This window comes from Balaenoptera ricei, chromosome 8, assembly GCF_028023285.1.
Source record: "Balaenoptera ricei isolate mBalRic1 chromosome 8, mBalRic1.hap2, whole genome shotgun sequence".
In the NCBI taxonomy this organism is placed as follows: domain Eukaryota; kingdom Metazoa; phylum Chordata; class Mammalia; order Artiodactyla; family Balaenopteridae; genus Balaenoptera; species Balaenoptera ricei.
In genome coordinates, this window is record NC_082646.1 from 91,698,147 (window position 1) to 91,719,819 (window position 21,673).

General features: G+C 38.8%; 1 pseudogene; it reads left to right on the forward strand.

Annotated features, from left to right (window-relative positions):
* LOC132370199 (suppressor of SWI4 1 homolog) overlaps window positions 1–21,673 on the forward strand; it is a 135,511-nt pseudogene that overhangs the window by 56,834 nt on the left and 57,004 nt on the right.

The following is a 21,673-nucleotide window of genomic DNA, read 5'->3' on the forward strand; positions in this document are numbered from 1 at the left end:
ATGGACTACCAGCATTCCATTTACACTGGCAGTGAAGTGACCACTGTGTTTAAGCACAGTCACGTTTGACATTTAACCCCAGATATCCACCTTAGAGGGACCTCTCATCATACCAAGTACTATACTGGTCATGGTTCTGTCAGGAAGGGGTAAACCACTCTATATAGTTTAAGCAGAAAGGGAGTAAATGCAGGAAATGATCAGAAAGGTGTGGGAAGACCTGGAGTAACAAATGGGAGAATATTGTTGACCAAAGACCAAGAAGCTGCAACTGCCCTTTAAAGGAAACCATGAGGGGGCACTTTTAGCAAAATTACCACCAATGATGCTACTTGGAAATATACTATTGCTGCTGAGTAGGAATACAGAAGTCTGTCCTACTACTGAATTTCCTGAAACTTCCACTGATACAGCTGGAGGCTGTTATGTGCCATTGTACACAATTTCCCTGCTGATACTGTAGCTGCTGTCTTAATTGCCCCCATAATTAGAATAAAATGGCCCCTCCTTTTTTATCGCCTTCTGTTCTCCTTTCAGTGCATCTCATAAGACGAATCCAACAAAAACCTGGATGGTTGGGGGAGGCTGGTATGCAGTTTGTAGGTGTTTAGCCCTGGTGATGCAAAAGCATATATAGAGAGAATGGGAAACTGAAAGCCGGTGGGCACTTCTGGGCACAAAGGTACTGTGATCCCATTTCGACTTAATGGAGATCAGCACTCTCAATTTTCCTGCTGATCTTGGGTGGCCTCGTCCTGAGGTGGCTTGAAGCAGGATTTCGGTTCCCTGGGCAGAGACTGAAGTCAGGCTGCAGCAGTTAGAGCACCAAATCCTCGCCACTAGACCACCAGGGACCAGTGGCCAGTGACGAGGCCCTGGCCTGTCGGCTTTGTAGTAATAAATTTTCACAAAGAGACGGAAAGTAGTGAAACAAGTAGAGTGTTTATTAGGAGGAAATGTGGATAGACACATGGATGGGCTCAGAGAAAGAGCTGCGCCCTCATGGTACTTTGAATCACTTATATGGGGCATTTCGTCCGGGTTTCCTTTGGCCAATCGCCTTGCTTTGCCTGGTTCTGAGTCCCTATTTGGTTTATCTCAGGGTCCTCCCAAAGTATGCACGCGCATCTCTTAGCCAAGATGGATTCTAGTGAATAGACCTATGGGTAGGTTGACATCACTCCCTTTTTGACCTCCAAGGAGCCTCTCTGCGCATGTATAGTCGGGAAGGACTCCTTGACCTCGGAAATGAGAGTACGTGGTCTCTTTTATCTGGGCAGGGCTCAGCCTCTCCTATTATTCTCCCGCTATTATCTTCATCTTGGAGTATTTATCACCAGGAGACAAACTCCAGCTGCTCAGCCTGGGGCCCATCTATCTCCTGCCTCATTCCTACTTCATTAGCTGTTTCTCCTTAGTTCTCTTTGCTAGTTTCTTCTCATCATTCTGATCTCCAATTATTGTAGTGTGCAAGGCTCAGACCTCAGATCTCTATTCTTCTTTTTATACATTTATTCTCAAGGGTATCCTCTCTAATCTCATGATATAAATCTGTAGACTGACCATGTGTTATCTTCGGTTCCAAACCCACCTCCAAATTCCAGACTGCTGCATCTAATCAGCTACTTGAACAGTTCTCAAGACAGACTAACTGGTATTTAAAACTTAGCACATACCAAAACAGATCTCTTGATTTTTCCTTTTCCCCTACCACCACCCCCCAAAACAAGCAGCAGTAGCAACTTAATAACTGGTAGTGTCATCTTCCCAGTTGTTGAGACCAAATACCTGATGGTTATTTCTGAGCCCTCTATTTCCCTAACACTGTACATGTCATATATCCAGCACAACTTGTCTGCTTCATCTTCAAGATAAATTAAACATCTGTCTCCCTTGACTTCTCCATCATGACCATTCTAGCCACAAGTATCATTTTTTCTGGACTACTTCAGTAGATCCATAACTGGCTCTTTTCTTTCACCCTTAATATCCCCTACAGAGTCTGTGCCACACAGCAGCCGGAATAACCTTCCAAAAATTTAACGAGGTTAAGTAAATTTTCTGATCAAATTCCTTCGAAGGATTCCTATCTCACTCAAAATAAGTTCCTATGATTGTAATGTGGTCTAGAAAGCCCTGCATCTTCTGTCCCTTTGCCACCGTTCCTACTCTGATTTAATGTCTTACCAGTAACTCTCTGTCATTCATGATGTTCCAGCACATTACTTTCTTGCTGATCTTCAATGTAATAAGCACATTCAGTGCTTTTGTACATATTCTTTCCTCTCCCTGGAATGCTCTTCCCTCCGGTGTCTTGTTCCATCAATTTCATTAGGTATCTGCTCAAAATCACCTTATTAGAGAAGCTTTTCCTGACTATTGTACCAAAAAACCTTTTCTCAATATGTTGTTTCCTTCCCCGATTTATTTCATACCACTTACCACTCCTCTCCTTTGTCTGTATAACTCTTTGTTTATATAACTCTATATCTTTGTTTATTGCTTGTCTCCTGCCACTAAAACATTTAGCTTCGTGAGAGCAGGTACTTTGTTTTATTCACTGATATCTCCTGGTGTTTAGAACAGTGCCTGGCCCTGGGTCGGTATTCACCACGTAACTTGTTGAATGAGTAAATGGATGGATGGATGAATAAACAAATGCAGTATGAAAAAATGGATTGGACTGGAGAGATTCCAGTGTGTTTACAACTTGGGATGGGAAATTGTTGATGTATGATGGTAGCTTGGACGAGGGTGGTGGTGGTATAGTGGAGGGAGGGCAGCAGATGCTCTCAAGGGGTATTTATAGAATAACAGACAGCATTTCTTGCTCAGTTAAACGTAGGTGGCGAGGAAGAATTCAATGTTAAGGATACCACCTAGATTTCTGGCTTGTGCAACTGGATTAATGATGGCACTATTCTCTGAAAAGAAGGAATAGAAGGGAAACTGATTTTAAGGAAAAAATCATGAATTCAGTTTTGAGTGTTTAACTGTATGCATCCAGACCCAACCTTTCTGTCTGAGGAGCGATTGCCTGAATAATTCAAATCCTTAGATTCATCTCACAACACTTATAATGAAGAAGATATTGACGTTGCTGATCTCTAGGGTTCTTAATGAAAGTATGAATAATTACTAGAGGGGGTAAGGACTAGAGTTCCTTACCCCACTATAGGAACTAGATTTCTTCTTGTCACCCAAGGTGCCTTCCTCTCTCAAGTCTGCTGCAAGGAAGTATTGATATCTAAAACAAATCACTTATACCATAATGTGTATTTGAGTCCATGAAGCATCGTTATGAAGTCAGCCTCATTTCTGTGTAATAGAAGTCTCCACCCCTGTCCCCACTTAAAGAGATTTCAAGCAAGAGTAAGCAGGCAGGCCAGATCACTGCAGGGATAGTAACCTATCTGTTATACACGATATTATATAGATCAAATGATAATCTAGACCTTTTTTTTTGTTTTGTTTACATAGGATAAATTCTGGGTTCATTTGATAATGTCAGAAAGTTGAGTAGCTAAAGCATTTTAGCCTCATTTCCATTTGCCAAATAAATGGATGCTCAGCCCCAAGAATTTCAAGCCAGAATAGGCAGGTAGGTAAAATCATTATAGGAATAAAGACCTATCTACTATCCATGAGATTTTATCAATCTTCAGGGCAATTTAAACCCACTTTTTAAGATATGGGATAAATCCTAGGTTTATTTTAATAATCTCAGCTATGTAAATGGCTGGTTGCCTGGGAGATATATTATAGCTTCTTCTGTAGGCATGTCAAGAAAAGAAATTGCTTAGCAATAAAAACTTGAAAAGGATGAGCACTGATATAGTAAAGCTTTTATGATAAATCTACCTTTGCAATGTCTTTCTGAAATGAGGAGTTGCATCCCAAAAGAGGTATTTATGCTGGATATGAAAACCACCACTGATTAAAATAGCAGAGTAAACTGCGTTATTTAAATGTTAATTATGCCCCAAATAAAGTGTTCACATGACAAAAAAGCAAAGAGTTCTTTTTTTCCCCACTTTAAGCCCACGTCTTTATTAATGTATTTATTTAGCATCTATGCATTTGACAAGTTTGAGGCTGATGCTATGGGAAATACTGAACCTGAATATACTAGGTTTGCTACAATTGAGAGCCTCTTAGTTTATTCCATGATAGGAAATATTTCAATAATTCAGGCGTCTTGGTAGGAAATTCTCAGATGTGTTCCTCCTGGGCATGTGTTATGGGCTAAACCGTATATCCCCAAAAGACGTGTTAAGAGTTCTAACCCCCACTACCTCAGAAAGTGAGCTTATTTGGAAGTAGGGTTATTGCTAATGTAGTTAATATGATGTCATATAGGTGTATGGTAGGCCTTCCACCCAGTATGACTGGTGCTCTTGGAGGAGGTGAGATACAAAGACAGAGAACACAGGGAGAAGATGACCATGTGATGATGGAGACAGAGACTGGAGCGAGGCATCCAGAAGTCAAGGAGTGTCATGGATTGCTGGTAATACCAGAACCTAAGAGAAAAGCATAGAACAGCGGCCACCCTAGAACTTTCAGAGGAAACACAGCCCTGATGACACCTTGTTCTCAATTTCTAGCCTCCAGAACTGTGAGATATTAACTTTTGTTGTTTTTAGCTTTCCCAGTTAGTGGTTCTTTGTTACAGCCGCCTTAGGAAACATTCAGAATGGCTGACCATGCATGGGGCAAACAAGATATAAAGCGATTTAGAGATAAGAAGTTAGACAAGAAGTGCCATGGAGAAAACTTATAGGACAACCTATTGTCAAGTTAGATGAATTCTACACCCCTAGACCATTCACTGAAGAACACAGTGCATTTCACTCTGTGGGCTGCTGAACACAAACCGACTTGTTAAGTCATCAGTCATTCTCAAATGTATAGTAATGGAAGCAAAAGACAACATGTTATTTACTCAGAAAATGCTCTCTTGAAATTGAACAATGGAAGAGTTAAATAACAGCTTATGTGTTCCTACTTCCCACTCTTCTGCTTGATTTCTCATTCTTATGTGACTGTAACACTAAGAGCCTCATGGATACCATCAATGGCTGTAATATGGCTCAAGGGAAAATGCCCAACTATGAAATAGGAAGGAAAAAAAAAAAAACCCTAAAAGCACTGACACAAAACAAGCTCCACTGGAATTTATCTGTTTCAGTGATTACCAAATCTATATTCACGACTCTAGTTACACAGTCTTAAAACCAACTGGGAGAAAAATGAAATATGCCATAAACCATAGGAATGTTTTCTCTCTGTAGCGTCAGGTATCTGAGTATTTGATGGTATCTATTGCATTTTTTGTATTCTTCATTAAGTTAAATTGGCAACACTGAATCAAGTCCTGAAAAGTAAATTCAAACCTGGAATTCTAAATGTGTAACAGGATTGCTTAGAGAACTCTACATATATGCACACATCCATATATAAAGCAGCTAGCATAGGACATTATATATAGATATTGAACAATGATACTGAATATAGATATTGAATGTATATCTATATCTATCTATAGATACAGATGTATATTATGTATCTTAATGCCAGCCACACTAGATCACAACTTCTGTCTGTGCTTTCTGGTCTTGCCTGTAAAGTTTCTCCCTGCAAATGTACAGTAAGTATTCAGATAAAGAGTCAGTGTGACTCTTGTACAGATTTTTTGAGTTCTTTATGTATCTCCATTTCCTCTGCTACCCTGTTCTTCAAATTCTAGCCATCTATCCATCCTGAACTTTGGGCTTTTTCTCCTCAACTTAGTGAGACCACCATCCTTTGCCTGGTACAGCCTGCCTATGCCTTCGTCAAGAAACTGTCTTCAGGTAGAAAGCTCAGGCAATCTGAATTCTCCATTGGATTTGTTCTTACAGGGATCACGGTTCTGCTCTGCCTGATGTCCAAAGACTGCATTGTCATTTTGTATATTTTATTCAGTGTCCTAGTTATTCATGGTGAGAGAACAAATCCCCACCAATTATTCCTTTGTTTCCAGAAGTAGAATTCCATAAGCTACTTACTTACATAAGATGTATTCCACCTCTTTTAAACTTCCTTAAAATACAAATTTTATGTTCCTTTGCAATCTCCAAATTATTAGATCTTTTATGCTCAGTGGCTCTTTTTTTTCATCTTTATCCTTTTTTGTTTCATTTTTATTTTTAAAAGTCAGGCTCACATTGAAAACAACAGCATACTTAATGTGTTTGTTGGGGCTTACTGCTGGTTCATACCTGTTTGTCCAATGGGTCTCTTGAGTGTGATGGCTGCAATTCCCTGATGGTATCTGAGAATTTGGCAATAAGACTACTTCTAAATGACACTCACAGTATCATTAAGGAGAGCATTATTCTGTGACAAGATCCACACCAGCAGTTTAGTTCTTCCAAGGCAGCTTTTCTCCATTTCTTTAGGGAGTATTTCTCATGTTTTGGCCTGAGGATAAACACTCTGCTGCCTACTCAAAATTTCAGAAGTAGTAGGAGGGTTATTTAAGCAGCGATCCTGTAAGACGATAATAATAATAATAACTGGAATAATTGAGTAAAGGAATAATAATATTATATTATTTAAATATATTATTTAATACTAATTAAATTAAACATTAAATAATAATTAATAAAAATAATTTTGTAAATATATTATTTAATAATTATTATTCAATTATTCCTTTTGATTTCTACCCAATCTCCATTCCTACTCTGGAAACTTGATAGCTTTGAGGTTAGAGACTCATTTGCTATCACCAGGATAAATGGCTCCCAAGTCCATTGAAAAGTTCTCCTTTGTGTTGTAGGCTGTATAATTCCTTCACTATATACTTTATTTCCTCTAGGAGTAAAATGAAATCTTTTGACTGCTGAAGTCTGCTCTCTTTTTTTAAAATAATTAATTAATTAATTAATTATTTTTTTGGCTGTGTTGGGTCTTCGTTTCTGTGCGAGGGCTTTCTCCAGTTGCAGCAAGCGGGGGCCACTCTTCATCGCGGTGCGCGGGCCTTTCACTGTCGCGGCCTCTCTCGTTGCGGGGCACAGGCTTCAGACGCGCAGGCTCAGTAGTTGTGGCTCACGGGCCTAGTTGCTCCGCGGCATGTGGGATCTTCCCAGACCAGGGCTCGAACCCGCGTGCCCTGCATTGGCAGGCAGATTCTCAACCACTGCGCCACCAGGGAAGCCCTCTCATTTTTAATACCACTGTAGATTGACTAATTTATTATTTTTTATCTTTCTTTTCATTTTATAAGGATTTAACAAGGGTACACATAAACACATATTCGCAATCTACTCTCTCTTGTACATGCCCAAGGTTTTTTTGGGGGGTTTTTTTTTTGAGGTCTTTTTGCATTTTAAAAATTCCTTATCTCTTCTTTCATACAATGTATACAAAAATATTTGCCTTACTTTCTAGCCAGCATTTTTTGAGACTAAATCTAAAGATACAGTGTATATGAAAGTGTTTGTAATTGTGAACAACTGAGTAAATATTTGGGCACAATGCTCCTGTTTAGCACATTTTTTAAAAGGAAGGAAAAATAAACAAAGCATGATCCTCTACTGAGTTTGACAAGAAATTGTCATTTGTATTATCTTTCATTGGTAGGTATCAAATTTGTGAGGCTTAGGCTCAGTGAGTTTGGGTGGTGTTTTGTGCAACTGCACAGAGCTCACAAACCGTGCAGGCTGGTCTTTAATCCATGCCATTAAACACAACCACTTTGGGCATTCACTTGTGAGTGACTGACTGCCATAATGAAAATTCTGGAAAGGACTCCACTCCCTTCTGCTTCCTGATGGTCTCTTGAATATGACTGTGCCATTTTTGGCAACATTCTCATGTGGACCTGGCATAGGAGGTAACTCTCTCTATAAATATAAGAAGTGGGGAGTCCCCTCTGTTTAAAAGTGAAGGTAGTTTAGCCTCTAAGGAAAAGAATTTACTACTTAAATGAGAATAAGTAAAAGAGTACCTTTTACTCAGTTCTCTTTTATTTGAGTAGCTGACAGGTTAGGAAAAGTTTCCAGCCTTCAGACTATGTTTCCTTCCAGTTACTGTCATGATTTCTAGCCATCAAAAAGCACTAAATAGGGCTTCCCAGGTGGCGCAGTGGTTGAGAATCTGCCTGCCAATGCAGGGGACACGGGTTCGAGCCCTGGTCTGGGAAGATCCCACATGCCGCGGAGCAACTGGGCCCGTGAGCCACAACTACTGAGCCTGCGCGTCTGGAGCCTGTGCTCCGCAACAAAAGAGGCCGCGATAGTGAGAGGCCCGCTCACCGCGATGAAGAGTGGCCCCCGCTCGCCGGAACTAGAGAAAGCCCTCGCACAGAAACGAAGACCCAACACAGCCATAAATAAAAATAAATAAATAAAATTAAAAAAAAAAAAAAAGCACTAAATAGATCTTACATGCTCTATAATTTTATGAGCCATCCAAAAATCATTACCAGTGAAACAAGTTACCTTTGATTCTTTTTTTTTTTCTCCACAACCCAGCTCCAGAATTCAATTTCATGTAGAATGTTTCAAAACTCAGTGAACCTTTAGCCCAGAATTCATGTTGGAAGTGATAATTTCTGATAACTTGTGTACTCATTATTTTCAAACTTCCATGCTTTTGCTGATTTTATATTAATTGCCAGAAATACTGCTATAAGCTATATCTACATCATCCTTGAGATTCTTGCCCACTTTTACATGTTAAAACTGTTCATTCCCATCCATACGGCTTTTGAAAAATTTCAAGCTTGGAGAGTTATAGAAAGGATACTTATTAATAAGAAAACATCCTCCAAATTTCACGTTCTTCCACCCAGTACTATTTATTTTTCCCATCTTAGAATATTCCTAAAGAGTTTCAAATTAAAATAATATGATATGTATTTCTTATAAAATTTATTGCCAGGAAAACAAATGGTTTAGTTTCTACATCTCAAGGAAATGAATTAAAAGTTAGTTCCCAAAAGGAAAGTGAGCCCAGTTGGTAGCTCAATTGGTAGTTTGCTCCTCACCCAATATGAGCAATGTTGATCAAAAATGTTACCCATACTATGTTGAGAAATATATATTCCCTTGTTACTAAGCAGATAAATCTATATACACACATACATATAAAAAATTAAACATGTTCATGAAACAAACTCACCTTTATAATATATGTTGTATCCTATTTTTGTCTATTACATTTTAAAAAATGATGTTTGTGACCCATATCATTACCAGTGACCTAGCATCTCAAAAGACCCTTTGTAATGATAACAAATTGCCATTGTGTCAGCAAGGGTTAGAAAATTCTCACCCTTCATTTTGGCCACTAGAGTGTGAATATGGGGCTTGGTCTGTTCCAATTAGATCTTTCCAAGAAGGGGATATTGAACCTTTATATTGTTAAATTTGAAATATAGTATATATTTATAGAATTGTGTGAAATGAAGAACTTAATGATTTATCGTGGTAATACCTGTACAAACAATACCAAGGATAAGAAACAGTAACATGGAGATTTAAAAAAAATTTTTATTTTATACTGGATTATAATTGATTAAAAAATGTGTTAGTTTCAGGTGTACAGCAAAGTGATTCAGTTATACATATACACATGTTATCTATTCTTTTTCAAATTCTTTTCCCATTTAGGTTATTACAGAGTATTGAGCAGAGGTCACTTAGAAGTCCTCCCATCCCTGCACAACCAATGTCTCCTCCATTTTCTCCAAAGCTAAATGCTATCTTCATTTATCGTTTTATTGCATTATTTTTATTTGTTGCTACCTAAGCGTTTATCTTTAAATACGATAGATTTTACCCTTTAAATTTTTATCTTACTGAGTATTGATATGTATTCTTTCATGTTTTCTTTTGTTCATTATTTTTATAAGATCCATCTTTGATGCTGCATGTAGCTATAGATCATTCATTGTTCTTGCTGTATCATGTTCTATACCTACAATTTACTTTTCTATTAATAATTACAGGACATTTATATTGTTTATAGTTTGGTGCTATTACAATTAATAGTAGTATGATTATTCTACATGACTCTTGGTGTATATGTGTCACACGTCTGAAGTTTATACACCTAGCAGTGGAATTGCTTGATCATAAGGTTTGTTTATGTTCAACACTAGTGGAAAATGATAGTTTTCCAAAGTAATAGTTTCAGCTATTTGCCCATCTGGAATGTATGAAAATTCCAGTTGACCTACATTCTCACCAACACTTAGTATGAGCAGAGTTTTTATTTTTAGTCAAATTGTTTCGTGTATATATTAATCTCATTTTGGATTTAATTTCCTTTCACTGATGACTAATGAAGCTGAGCATCTTTTCCTATATTTTAAAGCCATTTGCAAATTCTGTTTTATCAAATTCCTGTTCAAGTCTTTTGACCTTTTTAAATTGGGTTGTCTGTACTTTTGTAATTGATTTGTGAGAGTACTTTATAAATAAATTGTTTTCAGTTATAAGTGTCTCAATACCTTGTCCCACTGCCTTTTTACTATTAATAGAAAAATTAGTTTTAAAGCAAATGTTTATCTTTCCCTTTATGTTCAATAATTTTTGTGTCCTTTTCAAGACAATATACCTCTCTTTGATCACAATGCTCTCCATCCTTTATAGAGGTACCACTGGCTGTTGTGGTAATTATATCCCTGCTTTTGAAAAAAAATGTATATATACTTAAAATATCTGTATGTACCCCTACATAATTTTTAAAACTTGTGTTGTATATTATGTAAAGTGTCATACTTGATATATTCTTTTTTATGTATTGCTTCTTTTGATCAATATTTTATGTATAGTTGTCCATATATTTCCATTGATCAACTCCTGCCCCCATGACCAGCGCCTAGAAGACGGTGGCCTGCAGGGGGACCAGGGACCAGCTCTTCATGCAGGAGAAAGCCCAGCAGCTCCTGGGCCGCCTGAAGCCCAGCCACACGTCTCAGACCCTCATCTTGTCTTAGGGGCTTGGCAGTCACGAGCCCATTCTCATGTTGACAGGGGGCTGGGGGGCCGAGTCTAGGCTGTGAATTTGAGAATCACACAAAGACGACCGCCTGCAGGGAGCCTTCTGCCGCCGGCCCCTCCCCAGACTGCTCAGGTGGAGGCAGAGCAGGGCCACCCACTGTCCTGTCTCCGAGTCCGGCTGCAGCTGCGGGCGGTTCCTGGTGCTAACAGAACAAAGTGCCACCTCTGAGCTGGCCCGGCCCTCCCCCCAGTGCCACAGGGAGCCCCGTTAGCTTCTCCCAAGCCCTGGTCAGGCCTGGTCTCATCTCAGACCCCTGCTCAGGACAGGGATGTGGCCAGCACGCTCCTTTCTAAAACCTGTTGGTACATTTTCTTGAAAGAATAAAAGTCGTCTTTCTCCTGTGGGGGGGAAATATATATATATGTATATATATGTGTATATATATGTGTATATATATGTGTGTGTGTGTGTGTGTGTGTATATATATATATATATATATATATATATAGTTTTCCATATATTTCCATTGATCAAGGGTATTCCACCACAGATATATAATTTCTTCTTATTTTTACTTACAGATAAATAGGTCTGTTTCTGGGATCTCTATAATTTGTTTTGTTGGCCTGTTTTGTCTCTTCTTGCATCAATATCACACCGTTTTAATTCTTTTAATTTATAATACGTACTGTTACCTGGTAATGCATGTTCTCCCGTTTGTTCTTCTACTTCAGTATTATCTTGACTATTTATGGGCCTTTGCATTTTCATATAAATACATTAAATATAATGTATTTAGTCTTTTAATTCATGAATATTGTACATTGCTTCATTTATTTCCATCTTTTAAAATTGGTTTTATAATGTTTTGTCGTTTTGTGATGATGCCTTGCTTTTAATTAATTTTTCCCTAGGAATTTGATATTACCTGTGGTATCTCAGTTGTCTCATAGAGCAGTTTAAATTATCTAATTACTTATAGCTAGTATATGGAAACAAAATGGATATTTGCCTATTGACCTTATATTCAATAAGCTTGCTAAATTTATTTGTTGGTTCCAATAGGTTTTCTCTAGATATTTTGTGTTTATTTTTCTATGTACACGTTCATGTCATCTGTATTGGTAGAAGTTTTAGGTCTTCGTTTCCAATCATTATGGCTTTTATTTTGTTGTTTTGTTCTTTCTTGAATCACTGCTGTAGCTAAAATTAATGTTGAAATGTGGATCGCAAACACCCTTGTCTGTTATTGACATCTGGAGGAAGGTAATACTTTACCATTAAATGTGATGTCTGCTATAGTTGTTTGTAAATATCTTCATCAGGTTCACATTGGGAAGTTCACTTGTATTCCTAGATATAACTCATATTGACAGAAAGTGGTTCACATATTTATCTTTAAAAATCCATTCTTACATTCTTTATCTTTTAACTATAGCATTAAGTCCATTTTCATTTCATGTAATTTGACATATCTGACATATTAGTTCATGATTTTTATTTATCCTGTTTTTTTTTTTTCCTTATTTCTAGCTTTATTTTGGATTCATATTTCTAGTGGCTATAGAAATCCCAGCAAGCTACCTAAGCCGTCTATAGCCCTGGGAAGTGGTCTGCATCGGCTTCTGTGGCTCTTCTTTCACGTGAGTAAGAGTCCTGTTACAGTCCCTGGTTTCAAACACTGAGCTTGCCTCTGGCTATCTCACATGGATTACTTAGTTTCTGCTGCCCCATGGACCAAACTCCCAGTGTCCTCCACCTGATTCTGAACGTAGAGGCCAGTATGTACACGGTGTAAGCTTTGCTCCCACTTGGTTTCTTTTGCCTTTTGATGCATATAAATGTTTATGATGTTTTTGTCCCCATCTTTTACATTCTTTCATATTTTATTAATCATTTCTCTATCTTTGTATTTGGAGAAGAGGGTGGCTTACAACATACAATTGCAATTCTTATCTAACTGGCATTTCTCACTCAGTTTCTACTGTCTGGATTTGGAGCAGCAGTCCAGACTAGAGATGATGATGGCTTAGACTAAAGTGGTGGCAGTGGACAGAACCGTCTTGATTTTGAGATATCTATTTTGTATCAAATTTTATAAAAGTTTGTGATTGGTGAGGTATTTAGGAGTTGTAAAAATATCTGTCTTTTTGAGCAACTGAATAGATTTAGTATCGTTATTGAAGTAGGAGAAATTGGAAGAAAGACTTTGCTTTAAGGGGGCTACAGTTCATAGTTTACTTCTGGACATGTTGAGATAAAATATCTGTGTGGGACACAGAAGTGGACATATCCAGCAGGTATTGGAAACATGAAAGGCTCAGTAGAAAAACCTAGTCTAGAGACAAAGTTGGGAGTTGTCAGCATATAAATGGTACACAAAACCATTCTCTCCAGTTGGTATTTTTGGCTCCAGTCCATTTGATTGAGTTTGCAGAGTCAGTCAAATGTATGTACTAATTCTGACCCTGTTAACTGAGCTCCCCACCTTCTGCACACAGGTCTTACAGCCACCTCCTCCATTTCACACGGTTCCTGAACTTTCTTTTATTCAGCTAATTCTTAACGTTTAAAGGGAAAGGACTTCAGAATGGCTCATAACTAAATCCAGTGAACAGTGGTTGACTTATGAAGAAATGGGTATAGGACAGAACAGAGGGGGTTATCCAGATAAATATTAGGCTGGAACTTTTGTCTGATTCGTAGTCTTCCAACAGCACTTGAGCTATCATTTCACATGCATATTCTTCTTCTTTTAAATAGACACAGTTTATGTAAAACCTTCTTTCATAATTTAAAGCTTTTTCAGAAATCAGATCTGTCATAAATATAAAGCCATATTCTCAAGAATGCAATGACTTAATTTGTGAAAATGAATCAACTATAAAACTTCATTTATTGATTCTGAAGAGGCTTAAAATAAGATACTATTCTGTGTCTCCTTATATTCATTTATGGCTGTGTTGGGTCTTCGTTTCTGTGCGAGGGCTTTCTCTAGTTGCAGCAAGCTGGGGCCACTCTTCATCGTGGTGCGTGGGCCTCTCACTATCGCGGCCTCCCTTGTTGCGGAGCACAGGTTCCAGACATGCAGGCTCAGTAGTTGTGGCTCACGGGCCCATCTGCTCCGCGGCATGTGGGATCTTCCCAGACCAGGGCTCGAACCCGTGTTCCCTGCACTGGCAGGCAGATTCTCAACCACTGCGCCACCAGGGAAGCCCCTCCTTATATTCAGATCCTCATTAGTGAAAACTGGCAAAATTCATCTAATCAAATGGTAGGTCAGTTTTCATAGCAATATTTAAGACATAGAGTTATACTCAGAACTCTAGAAAGAGAGAAATTTCAGAATGTATGATTTTGAATTCCATCGTTACTAGTGCAATCATATTATCAATGATGTGTGATAGGCAAAATGATGTGGAACTCTGTAGTTACCTGTAAGTATTGGGTTGGCCAAAAGGTTCGTTTGGGTTTTTCCATAATATGTCATGGAAAAACTCGCACGAACCTTTTGGCCAACCCAATGTATTTGACACTTTCAGCAGCCCTCCCCCAAAACAGAAAAGAGAGAACGAAGAATCAGAAAATGAAGGTTTGTACCAGAATAGAAACACTAGTATTTGAGGAAAAGATGCATCTGGTTCCAAACAGATGAATAAAATCTTTTATTCATAACAGTGTAGTGCTTCAAACACAAGACTCCTCTGTTATCTATACTACAAGGTACAATAACTATTTCCGAATAAATCTGAATCAGAAAAGTGAAAAATCAGGAGACTTTCTGTTTTAAAACAACATCATGAAGAAAACCAAAAGTATCTTTCTTAATAGGAAACTTAACAGGCAAACTCTTACCAGGTTGATTTCCTGACCTGACTTTCCGTCTCTGATATGAACAGCTGCTCCTTGGCTCACTGGGGCTGCACCTGATTGTCTTCTGCTGAGTCTTTGCTACCAAAAGTGAAGTAGTTAAGAGAATTTAATAAGTGCCATTATAATGAACAATCAGTCTCTGGATGTTGTGTTTTAAACATTCAGTAAGCTGACTTTTACTGCACTATCATCTTAACTCTGTTAATTAAAATAAGTGCCATTTGAGGGAAATGAGAGGTGGATGACGGAGGTAACTGGCTTTCTGTTCTTCTTCCCTCCCCCATTCCTACCCTGGCCTATGTGAAGGGGAGATGGGCCAGAGGTTTAACAAGGATGCAGGCTACTTAATAAATGTTGAATTACATTCAGCTCTGTTCATTAGCTTAGGCGGTATTGTCAGCCAGTTAATAGAACATTAATTAAAAAGCATATTATGCAATGAGGTGAGGATCATTTTCATGTGGAAGGTTTCTACCTGTCTTTGAAGCCCAGCTAATTATCATCATTTCACAAAAGACCAAACCTTTGTGTCATTTAATAAAATATGTCTAATGACAGCGGCATGTCTAAAGGAACAATAGTGGAGGGGTGGCAGCCAAATTGGCAATGTGGCTGGAAGTTAAAAAAGAATGAAAGTATTTAAGAGAGCTTTAAAGCTCTAAGTAAAAGAAGAAATGTGCAAGCTAAAACTATTTTTTGTTATTTTTAATGTATTTTATAGAAAATGTGCCTATAAATACTAGGCAGTTTTTGCATTTGACTAGTAGAACAATTCTTCTTCCTTTACATTTATTTCCCAAGACATTCTATTTTACTATATTTGTGCTTTCAGAAATTCAACAAAAATGCTGCTTTCTAGATATTTTTAAAGTTTATGATACTGAAAGGAAAATACATTTCAATAAAGTTTTAAAATATATTTTACATGCCTACTAAGGGAAGGACTAAATTTTAATTTTGTTCCCAAAATTGTGCCACTTACTTGGTGCAGAAATAGAACAAGATCCTCTATCCTGTGGTGACCTACACTCTTGAAATTTTGAAAAATATATACTTCATTACAGGTGTACTAAATTAACAGCAATTTTGACAACTCTTAATTTTTAAGGAAAATTTGCTTTTAGTAGTTCATCACTGTTCAAAGTACTATACAATTAGTAGTCATGGTAAAAATGCTAAATTTTAGCTGTACATATGTGTAAGAGTTATTATGCTTAATATGTACCAAGCACTGTCTCAGTGCTTTATAATCATTGCCTCATTCAGCATTCCCAATGTCCCCATTATACAGATTAGAGAACTGAGACAAGCTCATCCAAGGTCACAGAGATGGTACATGTCCCAGCCTGGATTCAAATCAAGCCTGTCTTTACCCCAAGCATACACTTTGAGCCACCACACTCCACTGATTTAAGGAAAAAAAAACAATAAAACTGAAAAATTTTTACAAAGGAAAAATTTTTGTAGCTACTATTTAACCAGTTATTGCTGTTCTTTGTATTCCAAAAATTGGTCATGGTGTGAAATGATGAAATACATTTTTATAAGAAAGTGGAAACATGAGTATGAGAGGAAAAATATTCTAGAGTCAGATATAAAAATCTTAGTGCCAGATTGTCAAGCGGAAATATATTTTTTGAAAGACAGAAGGAAGAAAATAATAAAAACGCAACTGACTGTTTCTCTACAAATAACCCGGAGATATAAGTTCATCACATACAAGTACTAGTATGTAAAGTTCACGTCTTGTGAATTTAAGAGCTCCAGAGATCTGCGTATTCCCAGATGTGCTCACCCTTCTGTCCTCTCTGGCACTTACAGCCTCATCTCACCACCATCTGCCCTGATGATGTGAGGACGACTACCAGCCTGCCCTTCATCCCGGTCTACAGCAGTCTAAGATGCCCAAGTCATCCCACACCCCCAGATTTTCATATTGTTCCATACATTTCCTGTTATCACCCATAGCAAAATCCTTTGTATCATCAAGCTCTTGTCTGTTTCCTGCACCTTCTTCATCTCATGGGACTCTCTCTCCTAAGGATACTGTTTCCCTTGCAGTTCTCTTAAGACGTGACTATTGGTCTGCAAAACTCCTTATTCCTGGGATCAGGGTAAGTGTCCTTTGGGTCTTCATTGCTCTTTTCAGACTCTCCCTCCTCCCCAAACCCTCTAGTTTTTAATCTCATAATCTTATGTTCTCAGAGGTTTCTAACAACCACCTTACTCACTACAGTCACCTTTAGACCTTTGGATTACTCAACTTCATTCTTTACAGATTTTCATTCCAGGCTAACGGTCACTCTCTCCAATACTATTTCAGTATTAATTCGGGTGACTTCAATATCCATGTAGATGACCCTTCCAATACCACGGCTTACTGGATCTTTAATTTTCTTTCTCCTGATTATCTTGTGCCACCCCCCACCTTCGCTATTCATGTCTGTGGCTATAAACTAGGCTTATCATTGACAACCTCAGTTCCTCTACAATCTTAATTTCAATCTCAATTTCAACCACCTCATCTCAGACCACCATATCCTGTCTCTCCCACTTCACTCCTTCAAGAACCTTAATTCCAACATTTCTTTAACTGAATCAGGACTTACAATCTATTACTGCTCTCTACTTTTCACTTTTCCTTCCATAACACTCTTATTTTTAAACCAGTTTACATCCATCCTCCACCACCATCATCACCACACCCTTGTCCCTTTTACCTTTCATCACATTTAACCTGAAAGATTCCAACGCTAATGAAAATCCCTACTTACATGTACCTGATTGTTGCATCAATCAAGCAGCTGATTGTTATATCAATCAAGCGGCTGATCATTGCAGAGGAAAAACCCACACATGTGCTGACAGGTTTCATTTTAAATTTATGACACTAACCACAAATTTTCCCTTAGTGTAGCCATGTAATTCTGTTATATTTCCCTGCTTCATTCACTCCTCCATTATTCTAGATAACTATTTTATTCTTTCTCCTCTTATTTCATTCTTTACCTGTATACTAAAAAAAAAAAAAAAAAAAACCTCCAAATTTTCCTACATTCTCCTCCTTCTAAACTTATAATTTGCCTTTGTACTACACTAAAAAATAAAAAAGCCATTTTTCTGCTCCCACTATCACATCTGTGTACCTCGCTGCATCTGTAGCCAAAATTCTTACCTTTCCCCTTATTCCCAGAAGTGGACTCTCTGTGTTCCTAAGGCAGCCTCTTGAACACTTTTTTCTTTCCTTTTTCAACTATTCAAGGCCATAGATCCAATAATAAATCTGTTCTTTGTGTGATCAATTTTCTCTTTCAACTGGAAAACAGAAGTATAGTTTCTACACAAGCTGTGGTTTCTGCTACCAAAATATATATTTTTTATAAATACTGAAACAAAAATAAAAACCCAAAGTAAAGTACCTTGCCTACATACCGCATTCGAGCTACCACTCCACTTCCCTGTGCTCGCTGAGAACAGAACAACACAGAGCTGAACATAATTACTGTTTCCAAGTCCTATCCTCTCTTTCTCTCTTGAACCTACTTCAAACTGGCTTTTGCTACTACTATTCCAATGAAATGGCTCTTGTCAATATAACCAGCGAATTCTCTGATCAATTCCCAGATCTATCGGCAGCACTGGACACAGTTGATCACTCCCTTCTTCTTGACAAACCTTCACACACCTTCTTCAGGGCTGCTCTAATCCCCTTCTTTCCTTCTACCTCATTGACCCTGCTTTCGATCTCCACTGCCGGATCCTCATCATAATTCCGTGCTCTCAATGTTGAATTGCTCCATCTCCTACGGTCCTATGGCTTTAAATAACATCTGTTGGCTTTCATTTCTGAAATCAGTGTTTTCAGTTTGAGCACCTAAACTCAACTCTAGATTTGAATAATTAAATTCCGGGTTGATGGCTCCATCTAATTGCCCTCTCATACTTAACATGTTCAAAACTACTCTTCTAATTCCCCCACCAATCTCAGGAAATGGCACTGCCAGCTGTCCAGTTACTCAGGCCAAAATCTTTGAAGTAGCATTTGAAATAACTAAATACACTATATTTACTTTAAAAGCAAGTCCCATGGGTCTACCTTCAGTAACCACAATCAGAGTATCTCCCTTTCTTCACCACTAACATTTTTGTCTCAGCCACCGCCATCTCTCAGCTGAATTAATACAGTAGCTCCAACTGGCTGTCCTGATTCTGCTGTTTCTCTTCTCTAGTCAACCCAGCAACCAGGATGATATTTGCAAAATGTAAGTCAGCTCATTTCATCTCTAAGCTCAAACCACCCCCCACCTCTTGGTTTCTTATATCATTCACTGAATAAACTAAAGTCCTTACATGGCTCACTGAGCCCAACGTGACCTGGCCCTGTGCTACCTCTTGACTTCTTCTTCCACATTTCTCCTTGATCACTCCATGTCAGTCACACTGAAATCCCCCATACTCTTCAAATGGGCACGTAGGTTCATACCTTAGGGTCTTTGTACCTGCTGTCCTCTTGGCTTGAAATGATTTTTTCCCCCGTATAATCTCAGGGCTTTATCTCTCACCTCCTTCAGGTATTTGCTCAAATATCTTCACATCAGTGAAGCATTTCCTCAACATCTTATTTAAAATTGCAATCCTCTTGCCATATCACTCTCTATCTGCTTTATTTGTTGCACTTCACCAGTTCACTATTTGACAAACCTTGTATTTTATCTTTTTAAAAAATTGTTGGTCTCTATTCTTCTATTAGAATTTATAATTCATGAATCAAGTATCTTTCTTTTGTTAAATGTTATATTCCCAGTACCTAAAACAATGCCTGATACATAGAAGAAGTTTAGTAAGTATTCATTTAGTAAATATGATGGTACCAGTCAGTTCAAAATTCCTTTCTGGGGCTACCAACAACAGTACAGATGAGAGGTGAGAGTAGAAAGACACTAAGAGAAGAGAAATGTTCTCTCTCGGTAATGTTACCTAGAGAGTGAAATGAGTGCCTAGACACAAAAACACAGTTTTGTGGAGCTGTGCTTTAACAGCACAGAAATGAAATAAAATTTTGAATTTTCAATGAAATTTCAAAAGAAAAAATTTCGAATGAATTTTCAAGAGAAAAGAAATCTTTTTACAAACTAGTTTTGGGCCAGCAGCAGTGTTTCCTCAAAAGTATTCCATTTGAAAATATTATAGGAACTTCTACCAGGCGTTAACTATGAGAGGGATTCTACAGTACACAGCCTTGAGAAAAACTGATAGGTAAATATCTATAACCATGTGATAGTTACTGTGATTATATATACATATATATGCTATGGAAAATATATAAATATATATTATACATATGCTATGGAAGGGCATGAGTTTTAAAAAAAGATAGCATTCCACAGGGAGGTATGGCAGATCATTTTCTTCAAAGTAAAAATATTTACTTTTTCTTCTTACCAGGTCCTTCCCTACCAGCCCCTCCCTGAAAGGAGAATTATATTTCCTTCCCCACTGATGTTACATTTGGCCACATGACTTGCTTTGTACAGAGAAATATGAGTGGAAGTCGTGTGTTCCACCTCTCAGCAGAAGCCTTAGGAGCCATCCTATGGTTCAGCCATCTCTATTTTAACTATTCCATGAGACTGGCATGAACCAGACAAGAAAGAAGGTGTTCCTTCAGTGTTGGTCTCAGATGTTCCAGCTGAGCCATAGCTCACATACAACTGACCCATGATGGACACAAACATGAACACAAAATTTTAAAGTTTTGGGGGGAGTGATCAAGATGGTAGAGTAGTAGGACATGATGTTTACCTCCTCCCACAAATACATCAAAAATACATCTACATGTGGAACAATTCTCATAGAATATCTACTGAATGCTGGCAGAAGACCTCAGACCTCCGAAAGGGCAAGAAAATCTCCATGCAACTGGGTAGGACAAAAGGAAAAAGAAAGAAAAAAAAAAAGAAACAGGACAAAGGAATTAGGATAGGACCTGCATCCCTGGGAGGAAGCTGTGAAAGAGGAAAAGTTCCTGCATCCTGGGAAGTCCCCTCACCAGCAGAGAGAACAGCTGGGACAGAGGGGGAGCTTGGGAGCCTCGGTGGAGAATACAGCAACTGGTTTGCAGCAGCTAGAATGGAGAAGGACCTGCACAGAAGGTCAGTGCCACTGCTCTGCACTCCCCAGCCTGAGACACACGTCTGCTGGTGCAGGCGGGAGCTGGGTGCAGAAGCTCAGGCTTTGGCGATCAGACCCGGGGAGAAGACTGGTGTGGGCTGCGTGGAAACAGCCTGAAGGGGCTGGAATCTGGTGCAGCTGTGCCTGCGGGTGTTCGCAGAGGAAGCCTGGGCCACCTTAGAGGCCAGGCTCCATTGTGTGAGCAGTGCACGAGGAGAGGGGAGGGGCGGGACCCGCTTTTACAGCCTTTTTCCCTCAGCGAGCTCTCAGGCTGCAGAATACCACTGACACAAGCTCCAGGAGTGGTCCCGAGCCACTGCCGCTGCCCCCTGGGCTTCAGGAGCCACTGTGAGCCACCCAGGAGCCGTAGCAAGCTGCTGTCTCTGCCCCCCGCGCCCCCAGACTACAGGAGCAGTCGCGAGCCACCACCACTCCCATCACATGCTCTGGGGGTGCATGTGAGCTGCCACCACCGCCGAGAACCCCAGGACCAGCCACTGCATCTGCACACCCTCTATCAAGGGGATAACAGCCAGCACTTGCTGAGGTAAGAGGCAACAGACATCCATACTAAAAAGATCCTTCACACCAAAACTATTAAGCCCACATAAGCTACACAGGGATGCTCCCA